Source organism: Microcebus murinus, chromosome 15 (assembly GCF_040939455.1).
Source record: "Microcebus murinus isolate Inina chromosome 15, M.murinus_Inina_mat1.0, whole genome shotgun sequence".
Taxonomy (NCBI): domain Eukaryota; kingdom Metazoa; phylum Chordata; class Mammalia; order Primates; family Cheirogaleidae; genus Microcebus; species Microcebus murinus.
This window is the reverse complement of record NC_134118.1, coordinates 14,233,903-14,251,465: the sequence shown is the minus strand read 5'-3', so window position 1 is coordinate 14,251,465 and position 17,563 is coordinate 14,233,903.

The window sequence follows — 17,563 nt, the reverse complement described above, 5'->3', positions numbered from 1 at the left end:
ACAACTGTCATTGAAATTATAGCTTCTTATACATTCAGAGCCCAAGAAAGGAGGGCACCATGCCACTCCATGGCGTGGGGACACAGGGCCAGTCAGGAGGCAGAGGGAGTGAGGGGGACATGGGTTGAACCTTTATTGTGGTTTCCAAAGGAAGAAAGTAGGAGGCAGGGTAAGCAGGTTTAGGGTTAGCTAGGGTGAATTATTCCAGTAGGCTGTGGGGCACAGGGACTGTCCCTGTGTCTGGTAGGTGGTCTGAGCTGATTCAGGCAGGTGGAGAATGGGCCAGAGCGTGAGAGCCCAAGGAAGGAGGTGGTGGTGGGGTGTGCTGTGGATTGGTTGGTTTGCATGTGAAAGTGTTCTTACAGACCAGTCCTGTGCCAGCTCTAGGAACTAGCTAGCCCTGGAAAGGCCAGCAAGGCCCCACCTATGAAAACATCAGAATAAAAAGACATACTTAATCCACACATATTCTTCATGGGGTTGAAAGAATTATAAGGGCAGTACTTTGGTTTATTCAATGCTGTTCCCCCATGTGCCACTGTCTTTTTCTTTCTCTATTTTTTTCCTTTACCAATCACAAAGTTAATTCTCTTTAAGAGGATTTCCTTTCAGCCAACCCGAGACCTTTGACACTACTATGTCATCTCTTGTGTTGAACATCCTACATGACCAGACATGGGTTCCTTGGGTCTATTTATTTATGACTGTGTTCGGGAATCATTTTTTATGGATCTGTCTCTCCCTAGATCAGGGGCAGAAGCCATGGTTATTCAATTTGGTAGTCCCAACACTCTCCACAGTACCTTGTATACAGTTGGAATTCAATATAGGTCTGCTAAAATAAATGTTGATTAAGGAACATATCTTATGGTATCAGGCCAAGATCTTTTTTTGGCCAATCATCAAGCTTTATCATTGAAAAGAAAATATTTTGGAAGAAAACAACTTGCTCAACAAAGAGTATAAGGCAATGTTAGAATCTGTTGTCGAAACCACAAGGGGCTTTCAGCCTAAGTCCAGTTGCTCTTTGCACAAAGATCCAATTATTTAGACAACAAGGCTTGGCAAGGAAGAAAGGAATTTTTTGATATGACAGACATCTTGTCGGGAGAATGGGAGAAGCTGCCTCAAATCCTTCTCTCCACTAACAGAGATCATGGGCTTTTAAAGGAGGGGCCATGTTCTCTGGGGCAGGTCGTGATGTAACTAACAAGGGGCTAGTCCCTTGGGGACAGATGGAGGGGGATGGTGAGTTTTGGCATCTGGAAGTCTGCCCAGGGGCCTTCAGAATCTCAGCTCTTTTGTCTTGTAGAAAATCCACTATTTCTGGGAAATAACTCATAATGTCAGGTAGTTAGTTAAAGGGGGGGGATTATAAAAAAACATATAGGGGTCACTGAAATTTGTTCATGGGGCCAGTTACAAGCCCACGTTTGTTGGAGATTACAGATTGGAGTGACGTTAAAAAATGGTCATTATGAGAGTTAATTCGGGCATTTTAATGATATTGGGCCACAAATTTTTAGAATATGTAAATTCTGTCTTCAAGTAGTTTTACCTCTGCACAAGGCCCCCCAAATAAAATATATGCACGAAAAAATAACGTGCAAAGCCAAGCAACACTTTGTTTTCATCTGGGACTTCAGCCACGAAAACACGATGCATCTGTATGAACTGGGCCAGGGCCTAAGTGAGCTCTGCCTAATATCGAAGTAGACAGGCCTGATGTCATTTGTTTCTTCCCCAAATCTAAGCCTTTTCTGTTTCACTCTGGAGAGAAGAAAGGCCAGTCGAAACTTCCAGAAGGCGCCAGAGAGTAACGAGAGCTCTGACCTGGGTTTTTGACCCACGCTTTCTTAGGCCAGCCAGGCTCCCAGTGCTTGGGGGCAGAAACATTTAGACCTGTGAGTAGGAGAAGGATCACTTCGGCCAGGAAGAAGGAGGAGCCATGTCAGGGGCGAGCCCATCTTTTACGATCCCATGCCTCCATCTGGGATACCCACTACTATCTTGGCCAAGGAAACATCACAGAGGACAGCACCATCTCCTTTTGAGAAAGAAGCTTTCCCCTCTCCTGGAAGGAAAAGAGGGTAAGAGAGAGCTCTCAGTTCTTTCTGGAAGCAGGTGGGATCCAGTTCTTCCAGGCCACGCCCCAGCACATTGCCTCAGGGTAGGAGATGTAATTTGATTCCACTTCTGCTAGATCCTCACCTTGCAATCAGATTACCTCCCTGTAATGAAGTCCCTCCATTGATCAAAACGGGTGACAGTGTTAAGGTTTTCATCTCCACAGAGAAAGAATGGAATGTGCGTGTAGAACAGCTGATGACACAATTAACCACAATGCACACAACATGGTGTGGGAATTCTTAAGCAACCACTCATTCTGCTAGGTAGAAAACGTTCTTAGATCTTGAGAATTAAAGTCTGCTCAAGCTTATACATGTGGATCCACACTTCATGTAAAAACACATCTGTCCTATGTCCTAGTGGCATTGGAAACGTCTATTTCCCTTAGTTTAGAGCACATATTGCTTTTTTTCCCCCCTACAAGGCTAAAAGACTTCCTTTAGTTGTGAGCCCCCTCCTCTCCTCTCCAGGGCTCATTCTACTGAGCTTCCCCAGAAAATCATTTTGACTAACTCTTTGGAACTCCATTCATACAGCTACACCAATCTCCTTTCTTTTCTCCTTTTCTGTGTCCTACACGGCAATACTTATGTACATACTTTTATCCCACCACATGAAGTTGCGTAGCTGATTCCAGCTCTCAGTACCTCGTATTCATTCCCCACACAGTCTGGCTCTCTTCTTGGTTTCTTCTTGGAGCAGATACTTCTTGAGATAGGGATGATTTCTGGAGCTTTGGTTGGAATCCCCCAGGGCCCAGTCGAGAGCAGTTCTCTGTGCAGAATGAGCATTCAACAATCATTAACTGACTGAAGGTGATGAAGTAAGTGATGATACACTCATGGTTGGTGGGAAAAAACCAAACTTTTAGTCTTCTTGCTAACTTTCGCTGGATTATTTTTTCTTATGGTGTTATAATAGTTACTTTCTAATGCTCTTCCCTTAGCCTAACTAAGGATTCTTCCCTTAGTTTAGATACTTTCTCCAGATGTTGGCAGTTATTAGGCATGAAAAAACACATATGACCCTGATTGGATTAAAGAGCATATTAATAAAAAGTCAATTATTCTGCCCAATACAAATGTGTGTTAATGTTGTATTATGTGCAAATATTTAGGCATGGATCTGTGTACACATACATGCATTAACTAGTCAGATACCTAAATTAAAAATGACAAGCCAAAAAAAATTCCAAGTGCAGAGGTGTGATTGCTTTGAAAATAGCCAATTTAGAAAAGTTTGGCCTTTAATTGGCCAAGTAAAACAAGGGACAATTATTACTAACTTGGTCCCCAAAGATTGGCTCTAATCATGTCATGTTTAACTTGGCTGGTTAAATTGCAAATAGTGTTATCCTTTTCTGATTTGGTTCATTTGGCTAATATAGTGCCTTTCTGTGACTTTTTCTTTCCTTCCTTAGCCCTTTCTGTGAATGGAAACTCCATGCATTAGGAAATACCATACCTATTTTTCTTAAAAAACAGAAAAATATATGTGTGGCTTTTGTTTTTATTTTAAAGAATCTCTGATATAACTTTATGAGCTCATAGTCATAAAAACATCATAGGTCCATCACTAAATTAATATGTTCTTGTCAAAAGTCTTTATGGATTTCATATCTCAAAATATTTTTGCATATTTTTGTTTTGCTTCATGTTATAGGTGAAGAAGAATATTATTTTTGTACTAACTTTAACCTCTTCTGTAATGAGAGAGGAGTAGTTTAACTTCTACATTCAATGCTAAATTAGGTAGCTCAAGGATGCCATACAATTCCACGAGGGCACAGAGAAGGATGGTTAAATATTTATCTCAATTTCCATCTAAGAGAATCAGAATTGAGAGAAGTCCAATTTCTTAGTTCAGAATGGTCAATTGCATGCATATTAGATAAAGAGGCATCTAATTTCATATAGACCACGAAATGCATCAACCAAAGAAATAGGAAATTGTTTTCTCTGATAGAGAAACACACATATACATGGATATGTATAAACACTCATTTATTTACTATAAACAATAAACATTTAAGGAGTGACTACAATGTGTTGGGCTCTATATTAGGCACTGGATGTGCAGAAATGAGTGAGACAGTCTTAAGCCTGTGATATCTAGTATATGTTTGCATTGGGTTATTTGCACTTGACAAGTCAGGAAAAAAAAATGGCTTCAAATTCCAAACTTTAGCTCTCTATGCCTCTTTTTAATTTATAACAAATGGTACAGCTGGTCTTCCGCATCTCCCCCTTGCATACCATCACCTGATTCTTTCCCCCTCCGCACCCCCGTGACACTCCATCTTCCACTGCAGGCTCCACTGTTCTCCTGCTCTCTCTAACCTCAACATGAACTCTTAGGGAAGAGCTAATTAGTCTATCCTGGTTACAAGGTATTGTCTAACAAGAACTCTCTATATTAACCCTCCCGTGGTTATTTGCCCTGAGGCAGAGCCAGCAAAAAAATGCTCCTGAAAGAAAGATAATTTTCAGATACCTTCAGGTACATTATTTACTTGTGAATGAGCCACAGCTACCCGGTTATTTTCCAGTTGAATTCACAGCTAAATCACTTAACAATTTCCACATTTCATATTCCTCCAAATCAAGACCTCCTTTCAGGTCAAAAACTGGGTTGGGGACGTGGAAGGGAGGAGAGGGGGTCCCCACGATATTTGGGGTCTAGCCCCTGGGCATAGGGATGGTCCGGTCTGCACATTTATTGTGAAAAGTAATATCCTGATGTGGCTTGATCTGATGTATGACAGTCCCCAACTTATGATGGTTTGCCTTAAAATTTTTCAGCTTTATGATGGTGCAAAAGCAATAAGCATTCAGTAGAAACTGTACTTTGAGTTTCGAATTTTGATCTTTTCCTAGGCTAGTGATATGCGGCATGACATATGACATTCTCTCGAGAAGCTGCACAGTGGCAGCGACCCGCAGCTGCCAGTCGGCCACAGGATCACGAGGGTGAACAACGGACGCTGTACAGTTCATTGTGCTGCCAGGTGATTTTGCTCAATTGCAGGCAAATGCAAACTGAGCACATTTAAGGGAGGCCAGGCCAAGCGATGATGCTCTGTAGGTTAGGTGTATTGAATGCATTTTCATCTTCAAGTATTTTCAACTTACAATGGGCTTATCGGGATGTAGCCCCATCACAAGTCAAGGAGCATCTGTATTAGGCCTGTGGCCTAAACTGATAAATTCTGTGCGTTTGCACACTGCTGTATTGTGAGATTTTGACTTTCAGGTACACATAAGATAAAATGATTCTGCTTGTGAAATGCCTATCAGGCATGCTGGTCATTCCACGTACAAGCAAGAGACCCAACAAATAAAAACCAGCCAACAAATAATGAATGGAGCATGAGGAGCAGAAAGCCCAAAGTTACAGAACAGTCAATGGTATAGACTAGAAACTATAAATAATAATTTTACAATGAAAACAGAAATTTGTCTTCTGGGATTCAGGAGAAGGTATCTATGGCTGCAGTCCCCAACCCCTGGGCCACGGACCCATACTTTGTGGCCTGTTAGGAACTGGGCTGCCTGAGTTCCACCTTCCCCAGATCCCCCCACCCCTGCTCGGTCCGTGGAAAAATTGTCTTCCATGAAACTTAGGAACTGGGTCGCAGGCCAGGAGGTGAGTGGCAGGCGTTCAAGTAAAGCCTTATCTATATTTACAGATATTCCCCATCACTCGCATCACCACCTGAGCTCTGCCCACTCTTTGCCCCCACCACACACCATCCATGGAAAAATTGTCTTCTACAAAACCAGTCCCTGGTGCCCAAAAGTTTAGGAACTTTTCTAACTGTAAGAACTAACTGTTAGAAAAGTTAGAACTTTTCTAACACATAACTGGTGCCCAGTGATGTGTGGGATATGGTGATGTACATTGCCAGGAATGCCTGACACTATAGGCAGGGTTTTGTTGTTTTTCCAATAAAATCTTACTAGGAGTAAGTAGATAAAATGGAGGTAATCTTATAAAAGTTGAGGGACAAGAGGTCAAGCCCTGCCCCCATCGCACACGTGAGCTGCACACACACACTCTCATGTGCCCATACCCAGGCTGGGGCCCCTGAAAGCACAGTCAGAAAATCTCTGCCTTAGATATTTACCCTAATAGAGCCTAAAGCAATAATAGTTGGGCTTGGCTTGGTGCCAAACTATAAGTTTGTAATTAGTTCCAGAAAAAGAAAAAGATACTCAAATAAATAATGACTTTAAGAGGGAGGGAGGAGTCTGATTTGGAATGTCTGTCTGCATGTGCTTAGAAATCAGGTCTGAAATACTGGAAATCTTGAGTCCTGGGTCTAACTTCAGATACTAACTAATCTGATGACCTTGAACAAGTTACTTAAGCATCTCTATTTCTCATATTTGTCCCTCAGTTTTCTCATGTTTGTCATGATAGAATTGTTGCAAATGATCTCTGTCCACAATCCTTTGTGGAGCTGCTGTCTGCTACCATATGTAGAAAAATACATTCCAAAGACAAATATGAGGGAGCCTGAAAATTCTTTCCCATGAACATCCAGTTTACTGGGCAATAAATTTAAGGAGAAAACAAGGTCATATTGCAAAATATAGCCTGTCATTTTCAATGACTCTGAGTCATCTTTCATCAAGCGGTCCCTTCCGGTGGTGGAACCAATTCTTAGTCTTAGGAGGAATTTACAACATGGAATTTCAACTTCATCACATCTCGTAAGCTGCCTCCATGGGGAAAAGGAATCCAGCAGCGGGACCAATCACAGTCTGATGCTATGGGGTCTGGCTGGTCACTCTATGTGCAGGACCTTGGTCCCCTCCCTTGTCTGGATTTCCCAGTGGATCAGCCAAACAGCATGAACCAGGGCATCATTGGACAAGAGCAGCATGTCACTGGGGTGGACCAAAGCCAAGTGACTCATGATGATTCAGAGCTCCATGCGCATGCTCTAGCATTCATCACACAACTACGTGAGACAACCTTGAGGTACAGAACCCCTTGGAAGGTCCCCAAAACATAATTGCTTTCTGCCCAAAGTTATCTTGTCCAACTCCTGTTGGAGCTCTTACCTTCACTTCTCTTGTTTGTTTGGCTGCTACCTTTCCGCTCAGTTCTTCATTTCCCCCAGTAGAAGCAAGAAGTTTGCAAATTGTACTTTTGTCATCATAGAAAATATTGACTATCTATTCTGAATGTTGTAGTCAGCCTAATGAAAATGAAATCCGTATCAAAGATGTATGGTCAACACGCATATTGAAACATGATTCAAGATGATTCCAAGTATGTTTACATACCATCCAGCTCATTTTCAACTAAACCATCCCTTTTGGGAAAGATCTTCTGAGACATCCTATTATAACAATGCTGGTACTATTAATTTATGAAATTATTTGAGAACCAGCCTTCCTTAATTAGCTTGGCTAATTGAAATTGTCTTATATAAGATTAAGAATGTTCACCTTGACATTGGAGTTTATGGGTTGTGTAGGTTCAAGTGAATAATCAGGGCGGTTTGTGAAATTTAAGATCATGCTCCACATGGAGAAGAAACCCTAAGTTTTTGGGGTTTTCTTTCTTTAAAACAATGCTAAAACCAATCATTTATTTATTCAAATTTATCAATTACTATGTGTCAGGCATAGTTCTAAGCACAGAGTAGACAGAAAAGAGTAAAACCATCTAATCTTGTGCATTTTTGTTGTAAGGGTATTTTGAACATAGGCAACCTGTGATCGAGAAGGATAGATTTGAGGAGCTGCATTCAGTCATGCCTTCTCAAAGTCTTAGTATGACTGTATGTAATGGACACGAGAACTCTGATATTTTTTCAGAATTTACCAGTACAACAAAAATGGGCCAAAAAATAGAATATGTAGTAGAAATTGCCTAGATTTAATACATTTCTATAGTATTAGTTATTTTTACACAGCAAATTCTCACCTGAACTTACATTTTTGTCACAAAGAAATGTCACCCAATAAAGCAATCAAATCAAAACTACTTATCCTAAGAAAGTGTATGACATAATAGAAGAGGCAATAGCAATCTCCTCCCATTTTGAGCATGGGGAATTATACCTGACCTCAGCGAACCTCAGTTTTTTTCCTTGGTAAAATGAAGGAAATAAATTGTTCCATCTTGGAATTAAGTAGCATTTATAATTACTGTCTTCTTCTGGGACTGGCTAAATTTGTGAGGGCAGAGACCACACTGTCTGTTCCCTGTGCTGTCCCAAGTGCCTCACTTAGTTACAAAGTCTACAAGACACTCAGAAATATTTGCTGAAAGTCAGTAAATATTTGTTAAAGATTATTGAGAGGGTGAGATGAGCAAATACGCGACAGATTACCGGAACATTGCAAAACATTATTCTTAAGGAATTCACTTTGCATCCTGCCGTTTTGAGATTTTGCAGCTTTGGTAAACCGAGTTGCTCACCAAAAAGACCTCTGGGCCCAAACTTTTGTGAACAAAATCTGTCTTAGTAATTAGCACTAACAGTTTCCCAGTTTTTCCATGAGATGATCTATCATTCCTGGATGCTTTAAAACAAGGTTTCAAAGTGAAACTTCGTCTAAGTCCCTGAGAGCATGGTGTCCTCTATTGGCATCAAGATGGGATTTTGTGATATCCAGTGGGGAAGGAGGGGACTCCGTAAGTTTTGCCAAGTCTGTCTTTGAAATAAACTGTCTCTACAAAACTCATGGCCAGTATGCAGAGCCAGACAAACTTAAATTAAGGAAAGATTTAGACAGCCTCTCGAGAACACAATCGTGGTAAGTCATGTAGCTTTAATCAGCAGTCAGTCCCGCCCTGTTGTTCTTCAGAAGAAATCAAATTCTTTCCCAGCTGGCAAGCACAGCATTTGTTCGTCCAAGTTCACCGAAGTTGGTTTCCTTTGAGGGGGCCGTTCCGTCACCGTCCTGACCGACGGTCTTCCAAGGAGAGGCTCTGCTGAGTCACCCCTCCCCCACGGCTGGAGGCCAGGCGAGCTCAGTGTTTGAAGGAGAAGCATTTTCTGTGAAGGCCCCTTTAGAACAACCGCCCTCACAAATTACCTGTGACATCTCTGGTCCCCTCGCCTGTTCCCCCCACCTCCGCCCAGGTGGCAGCGTGGGGTGCGGGCCCCACACCTCTGTGCTGTGGAAGATGAAGTCACCAGCAGCCGCAGGCTCCGTCTCATGACTTAGCCGGTTCCCAGACACGACCCTGTCTCCACCCCCTGTGAGCGCCTGCCGGTTCCGTCTCAAGCCAAACCTCACTCCAGACGATGACTCGCACAGGTCCCCTCTGAGCTCTGATCACGGAATATCTGTGGAGAGCTGGTTCCTGACACCTCGGCCACCCTGCCCGAATTAAGCATGATGACCACGCGGTCTGCCATCACGTCTGAAGTATTTCATTTATTTCCCTTCAGGGACGGCAAGAATGTATTGTTTTTTCTCCCTCAATGAATGCCCCATTGAAACCTCCAAGGGAAGACAACTAACTGCTAAGGACATTTACCATCGGCATATAAGTTCCGAGGTTTTATGACGTGTCTGAGAGAACCAGACGCAGATATCTTACACTGGGCACTTAGGATTTTCTGGAAAGCAAGCAGCGCCCTGCTCACACCTGGAGCCCTGCGAAGCGTTCCTGACTGGCAATTGCACCCAGATGTCATGCTTAACCACTGATGTTCCGTTTCTGGGCACTGGGTGACGTGAGACCGAGACAGGACCCTGGGGAAGTTTCGTGCAGGGAGATGTGCTCTGTGCGCATGTGTGCATACGCAGGCATGTGTGGGCTGTGTGTGCGTACACGTCGTGTGTGTGCATGTGTATAAAGGGGAAGGATTCTAGTAGGGAAGGATTAACTTTTCGTAAGTTCTAGGGTGCCCAGGAGACATACCTGACAACAGAGGTTAGAGGGAAACACTCTTTCAAGCGTTTCTCCAGGTTGCCCCTGGAGGGGAGGGTGACAGCAGAGATGCTCCCCTCCCTCCATGTCACCTCCTCGCCTCAGCGTCATATTCAGCTCCCACTGGAAGAGAGCAGAGCTGCTCCTCCCCTCTGCAGCCCCGTGTAGCCCCTTGGAGGAGTCGGCCTGAGCCACCTCCCTGCTTCCTGCAGACGCTCCCCGCCCCCCCCACACACCAGCTGGGTGACTGTCACAGCGGGGAGGCCCCCTGGGTCCATCCACAGTGGTGGGGACAAGGCCAGCACTGACAAACACCAAACAGCTGGAGGAGAACAGGGGGGACTTCGGAAGTGACCCTCACCATGAAGCCAAAGCCAACGCTGAGCTGAAATAAAGTGACACTTTATCAACCATTGGAAAAATGGGACACTACTGCTCAGTCCTAAGGAATAGGAGTGGTATTTATTTAATTTTGATTGGGAAACAGTTCCAGACTTAGAGAAAAGTTGCAATAGAACAAAATAATTCCCAAAATAACTTCACGGAGAATCGCCAGATGTGAACATTTTGCCTTTACCACATTTCTTTGTCATATTCTCGCTCCATGTGTGTTTGCATGTGACTCTACATATATATCATTTTAATAATATACCTAAGATATATAATTTTCTTTTCTAAACTGTTTGAGTTTAAGGTGCAGATGTTATGCCCTTTTTAAATTCTTCTGATATTGTTATCTAATTTATACATTTTGTCCAAAGCTCTTTAACTGTCCTAGTCATATCCTTTATAGCAAAATGAAGTATTTTTTTTTTCTGGCTCAGGATCCAGTCCAGGATCATGTGCTACATTTGATTGTTTTGTCTCTTTGGTCTCCTCTAAACTAGAATAGTTCTGAAGTCTTTGTCTTTCGTGAACTTGAACTTTGTGTAGAATGCCTCTCAATTTGGATTTGTGTGCTATTTCCCCATAAGTAGATTCAGTTGGTGATTTGGGGCAGGAATGCCACAGAGGGGTGTGACATCCTCATGTGTTACATTAGCAGGCAGGACGTTGATTTGTCGGGTTAGTGGTGCGGTTAACTTTGATCACTTGGTTAAAGTTCAGCCTGCTGGGTTTCTCCACTATAAAGTTACTATTTTCACCCTTTGTAACTAAAAATAATCTTGTGGTGAGATATTTTACATTAGGTAAATAGCCTGTTTTGTTTTCACCGGTTTTAGCAACCATTGGCGATTCTTGCCTGAATCAATTGTAACCATGATGTTTATCAAATGATAATTTCCTAATTTCCTTATTCGTGCTACAGTTATTAGTTGCCTTTCCACTTTCCTTTCTCTCCTATTAGTGTTTGTTGTTGTTGTTCTTTTTTTTATATCAGTGTGGACTCGTGGATTCTTATTTTACTCAATAGGTAATAATCTGTTAATGTGGTACTGATATTTAAACAGTGACAATAAGACACCGGGATCCGAGAAGCCGTACAGAAGTGTTGCCTGACATTTAAGGGTCCTGGGATACAGTTGCCGTAAAGAGAACTGGGAAATGGAACTTGAGGGACATGAGACATTGATCTGGACTTTGGTCAAGGAAGAAAATTGAGCCCGAGGGCTCCATGCAGAGCTATCTGTAGCAGGTGGAGCCAGGAAATCATATCTCGTCCAAAGACCCAACATTCCGGGCTTTAGGATGGTTGCTGTGCCATGTGGGAGTCAGACACAGGGGGACTGGAGGACATCTGGCCAACTTGATGGCCATGAAGGTCAGGTCGGCAAAAGCTTCACTGATTTAGGAACTGATTTGACTTTCATAAAAGACAAGCTGGCTCTTCATGGGGTGGTGACCAAATGTGAATTAAAGATTACCTGAGGTCAGTAGGAGGGGCATTCCGAAGCAATTTCTGTCAACATTCCAGACTCTAGAGCTCACTCATCATGTGATCTGCCTCCTGCTCACCTCTGCTTTCTCATCATCCTCTTACCTTGATCACTTTTGACTTATTCATTGTTTTGTGCCTTAGACACTCGGGGCATTGCTTTATCCAGAAGGCTCATCCTCACACCTCAGGATTTCGCTTACTGAACCCTTCCTAGAGCTGGGTATACCTGCCCATGCTCACCTGTGAGTTATGATTTGGAGGAACTGTGAAGGGTCCTCTGCTGGTCAAAATTCTTCAGTTGCAAGCAACAGAAATCTACTAGAGCTTATTTAAACCTAAAAAGACATTGTACACATAAAGAACTGTCAGAATGAACCTAGGAGCAGAAATGTCAAGAGCTCTTGGGAAAAGATTAAATGAGATCTAAAGAGCTGTCCAGAGTCTCTATATTTTTATCTTCGTAACTTTTGATGTCAGCTTCAGTATCTTCTCTTCCCTCTGCAGATTGAGTTTCTCTGCTTCCCTGGCCTACGTGGAGGAATCCGTCAGCCCCTTTGCATGTGGAGTTTATGGGTGATGACGCCTGTCAAATTTCAGAAAAAGTGGAATCTTTATGCATTAGGCAGATAATCCAACAGACGTCCCCTGGAGATTACCCTCAAAGTTCCCTCATTTATGTTTTAGATTTTACTATTTATAAGTCACTATTTGGTGCTAGAAATCTTCCATCAAGTATATTTAATAGAAGTTCAAATACTTTAAAAATAAATTGTTGGAAAAAACAACAAAAAATAAAACCTATATGCATAATTTATCATCTAGTGACAGTACCATAAATATTTTGGTATATATTCTTCTATCCTTAACTCTGTATGTGTTTAGTAACCATATGAGTATATTATACATATACTGTTTTATACCTTGCTTATCCCACTTAATAGCACCATGTTACCATGACATTTACATTTCTTCTGAAACACAATTTCAATGGTTGTATGGCTTTCCTTCATATGACTATGCTATAATTTAGCCAATTCTCTGTGTATTTAGACATTCTTTGGGGTGTCCATTTGGGACACAAGCCAACTCAGAGAGTTAATTGCCCTTGCCCACGAGCTATGATGTCACTTTGGGTCTGTGCTTCTGGTCAAAATTTATTGACCTGGAGTGAACTCATGATCCAAGCTCAATTAGGAAGATTCTCCCTCCTAAGAAATGAAAACTGGGGCCTGGAGACCCAGTTTCTTGTAGGGTTGCAAACAATTCTGGAGAACCCTGGGGCAGCCACATCTCCCCATGAGGAAGAAGCAGAAACAAACAGTTGGCTAAGATACAGAGGAAAGGAGCAGATTTTCCAAGAGAAGAAAGGAAGGATAGGAAGATGGAAGGATAGAAACTCCTTGGATTCCCATTGATTTTTCAATGTCTGGCTTCAGTCCTGTGTTGGCTTAAATGGTGAACCCCAGAATTCATATCCACCTGGAACCTCAGAAAGTGACCTCATTTTGAAATAGATATTTACAAATGTAAGTAGTTAAGGATCTTGATATGAAATTATTCTGGATTTAAGATGGGCTCTAAATCCAGTGGCTCATGTCCTTATAAGATGAGGAAAGGGCACAGAAACAGAAGAAAAAGCCATTTGAAGATAGAGGCAGAAATTGGAGTTATGCCACCACAAGCCAAGTGACACCTGGGGCCACCAGATGCTGGAAGAAGCAAGGATTCTTCCTTGAATCCTCCAGAGGGAGAATGACCCTACCAACAACTTGGTTTTGGATTTCTGGCCTCCAGAACTATGAGAGAGTAAACTTCCATTGTTTCAAGCCACCCAGTTTGTGGCACTTTGTTATGACAGGAAATGAATACAGACCCCTTCCCGGGTTCAGCTGCAGCATTGTCCTTGGACTCAGGCAAGAGGGGGCTCCTGCCTTGGGATCCCTGCTTCACCTGTTTTCCAGCCAGGCCCTCCCATGGGGACTTAGAGGGGGACTCCCAGGAAGTCCGTGTCCTCCCCTCCTAAACCACACTCTGGTAACCAGGATCCTTGAATTCCCAACCCACATGGCCTAAACCAGCTTGAGGGTTCTGTGGCCCCCTTCCCCGGGTCCGTCCCCTCAAAGGCATTTCACGTTGCTGGTATGTGCACTCTGAGGTCCAAATAGTAGACAAAGTGGTGGTTTGTGGTGGGTGCAGGTGGACTTGAATGTGCAGGCTGGTGGGTGCACACGGGTGTGGTGTGTGAGCAAGGTCCCTCAGATGCAGGCCACAGCAGGAGGTGAAAAGAGGAGAGTGGGTTGGGGCCAGGGAACAGGGGGCCAGGAGGCGGGGGGACCCAGGACCGGAGTCTGGCTCCCCGCAGGCTGCATCTGCTGAGAAGTCTAGCACTCCAGGTTGTTTGCAAAGGATTGTCTGTCAAGGTAGGAGGCCAGAACACTATGTTTAGCTGCTCCTTTGCCTGGTGGATAACTTTTAAACACTTCCACCTCTGGAATGCGGCCTCCATTTGTCCTCTCACCCGCAAGCAAGCCGCAAAAGTCAAAGGCGGGGCTGCCCTGCGCGGCTCTGAACCTCATTCCCACCAGACACACTGATCTGTACATCGCCAGCGCCCCCTGTTTCTTTGAAAGCCGGTTAGTCTTGGCTTCTGTTTCTTGCCTCTATAAAATCTTAGTGCACTCTATTTTTAAAATTTAAGTTATTTTTAGTTTGTTGCCATTATAAATTATACCACAGTGAACATCCAAGTGCATACATTTTGTTGCATATTTCCACTTATTTCCTTAAGATAAAGTCCTAGAAAGGGAATTACTGAATCAATGGGTGTGCAGGTTTGTAAGACTCTTCGTATACCAAATTCTCCCCCATGCACTGTGTAGAAGAGAATGCCTGTTCTCTCCATGCTTGAAGGCAATTAAAAATATCTTTTAGGCCTTTTTTTTTTTTTAACTTCAAATGCATGAAGTTATTAGTGTCGATGAGTTAATCCAATTACTTTTCTGCTCAATGGAACATGCCGTTAATAGAAAATATTGTGGGCCCTGAGCTTGGGGATATACAGGACTTGCTAAAAGGGTTGTTAAAAGTACAGACAGGGCAGGAAGTGAAGACAAACATCCCTGATCTCGCAGCTTTGCCCACGGCAGGCCCCGACCCTTCCACCTGCAGGATGCCATGCTCCTATTTCTCTTTAACCTCACTGATGGTGCCTTTCCAACAGTGATTTGGAGGGACACTCCCAGGGGCGCCTACATGTGACCTTGTACATCTCATTTCTGTTTTCTGGAGAGGTTGAAGGGACAGTGGCGGTAAAATGATGGAAGGGCACCAGCATCTTTTCTGCTTCTGAAAATCAGAGTGGCCTGGTCTCGTCACTCCGTTGCAAGGACAAGGATGAAATCTCGAGGATGGAATAGCAGAGTGCACAGCTGAACGTGATGTCGCAGTCACCAGCGAGCGGGGAGGGCAGGGGCTTTTACAAAAGGGTTGACAAGGGCTATCAGAGCACACACGTTAGAGGGGAGGAAGAAGAGCCATTATTTCAATACTAAGAAGAGTTGAAAGCCAAAGATACTAGTCATCAAGTTCTTTCTGGGAAGTTAAGTTAAATTAAAAATCACCCTCATATTCTTCCCAGGTTGACTGACACACACACACACACACACACACACACACACACACACATAAACACACGCACATGCACACTCATACACACAGGGGCTGCACACAATTCTTCAGCCTCTGCCCGTGGAAACAAAATCAATATCGTGCTACACATAGAACACCTATTTAATCTGAAATTGCATTTTATAGTCCATTTACCCCGCCAGAGTAGCCCAAAGTCAGTCACTTCTTGCTGTTCATTTCCAAGCCGCAGCTCACTTCTCATTGTTCTCCCTGTCAGTGTTGAACTTGTGAAGGGGCTTTGAAATCGACAAGAAAAGCTGCAAGAGAGAAACCGCAGCAGCGAGACCCTGGGTGGAAAAGGAGCGTGAGCGTGTGTGCACACTCTAACACACTCACACACATGCCTCTAAGCTGGCATAGATGTCTTTAGATTTTTTTTTTGTTCTTCCAATGCACTGTAGCATGAAGAAAGGAGGAAGAAAAAGAAATAAATGCCTCAAAAGACATGTGTGTGTGTGTGTGTGTGCGCGCACGCGTGTATCACATAGTTCTATGTGTTGGGCACATGGGTTGTGATGTCAACACTGCAGATCAAAGTGATGTCCATAAAGCATATGCTCTGCCGTAGGGGCCTGTGTGTTACTTGAGTAATCTGTCCCTCTGTCAGTGGCTCAGTCCTCACATGACGTATTATAGTCTAATTTGTTCTTTATGTAAGAAAAAGAGAATTCCAACCAAGCTGAGCTAAAGCAGGCCGAGCAAACACCTGTCGTCTGAGACATCGTGTGTATAGTTCAGAAGGTTCCAAAAGACCTTGATTATAGTTACTCCATGTGGCAGTGACAAACTCATTCCATAAATGCATGTGGATGACAAATTCAGCTTTCTTTAGCTTCCTTGGACTCGATTTCTATTCTGAGCCTCCATCTGTCCAGGTGATTGAACACGATCTTGGTCAGTTCAGGGCCCCCCATCTCCCGTGTAAATTCCGGGGTGATGATGTCCTGCCAAGGTGCAGGCAGCATAAGGGTCCCCATTGCTCTGCGTTCACATTGGCATCCACGGAGATGCCGTCGCCTGACCTGGTGCTCCGACATCCATCCACACAGACGGCCACTTTGTCCTCTGCTGCTCCAGTGTCCTGTCTTCCCCCAGTCACAGTATTGTCCTGCTGCTCCTACCCACCCTGGGATACCAAGAAATCTGGGCCACCACAGCCACCTGCCTTTCTTTCCCAGGCACAGGGGATTCTTTGGCTGCACCCCTCTCTGAGCCACCTAGGGCTCCATCTGGAACCCACACAGACTCTCCTCTGGAGTCCACCTTCCCCGCAAGGCTCTGCCCAAGAGGGAGGCTCAGGTTCTCCCTGCACTCGTGTGCCTCCAGCGCCCCTGGGACCCACGGCCCTCTCAACAGACGCAGGTCTTGGCTTAGTGACCCGTCTCTCTTCTCTGATTCGCTGCTCTCCTCCGGTGTGGGAAATGCTTTCTGATCTGTAGAAGCTGCAGCAGCTTCCTTCCTTTGTCCCCTTGTGCCCATCTCTTGGCTTCTGTGTGCATTTGCTTCTAATGCTGTGCACCCATGACTGTCTCCTGAGACCTGCCCTTGCGGCCACTTTGCCTATGTTCATGCACCACTAGAGAGCCTGAAGTGTCTAGGAGCTCATATCCGAACCTCCCACTCCCACGGTGGTCTCTAGCCAAAGACTGATGGGTGAGGGAATGTAAAAGCTCAGCTCTCTTCTCTCAAGTTAGCACAAGTTCCAAGCCATAGCTTATATGGAATCACACCCTCGCTTGGTTTCTTCCCCTTCCGTAGTGGACACAGTGGTGTGCCATCCAGATCCAGCTTGGGGACCGAGGGACTTAGCCCCCAGCTACTGGGCATGCAGCCCTCAGCTGGTAGTCCTCATGGAATTGCCTCCACCCAAAGCCATGTCCCTCCTTGGGGCAGCCCTCATCCGATGCCTGGTCGATGCAGGTGTATAAAGATCCAAATGCTTTGTCCCAGTTTGGGACAACTCTG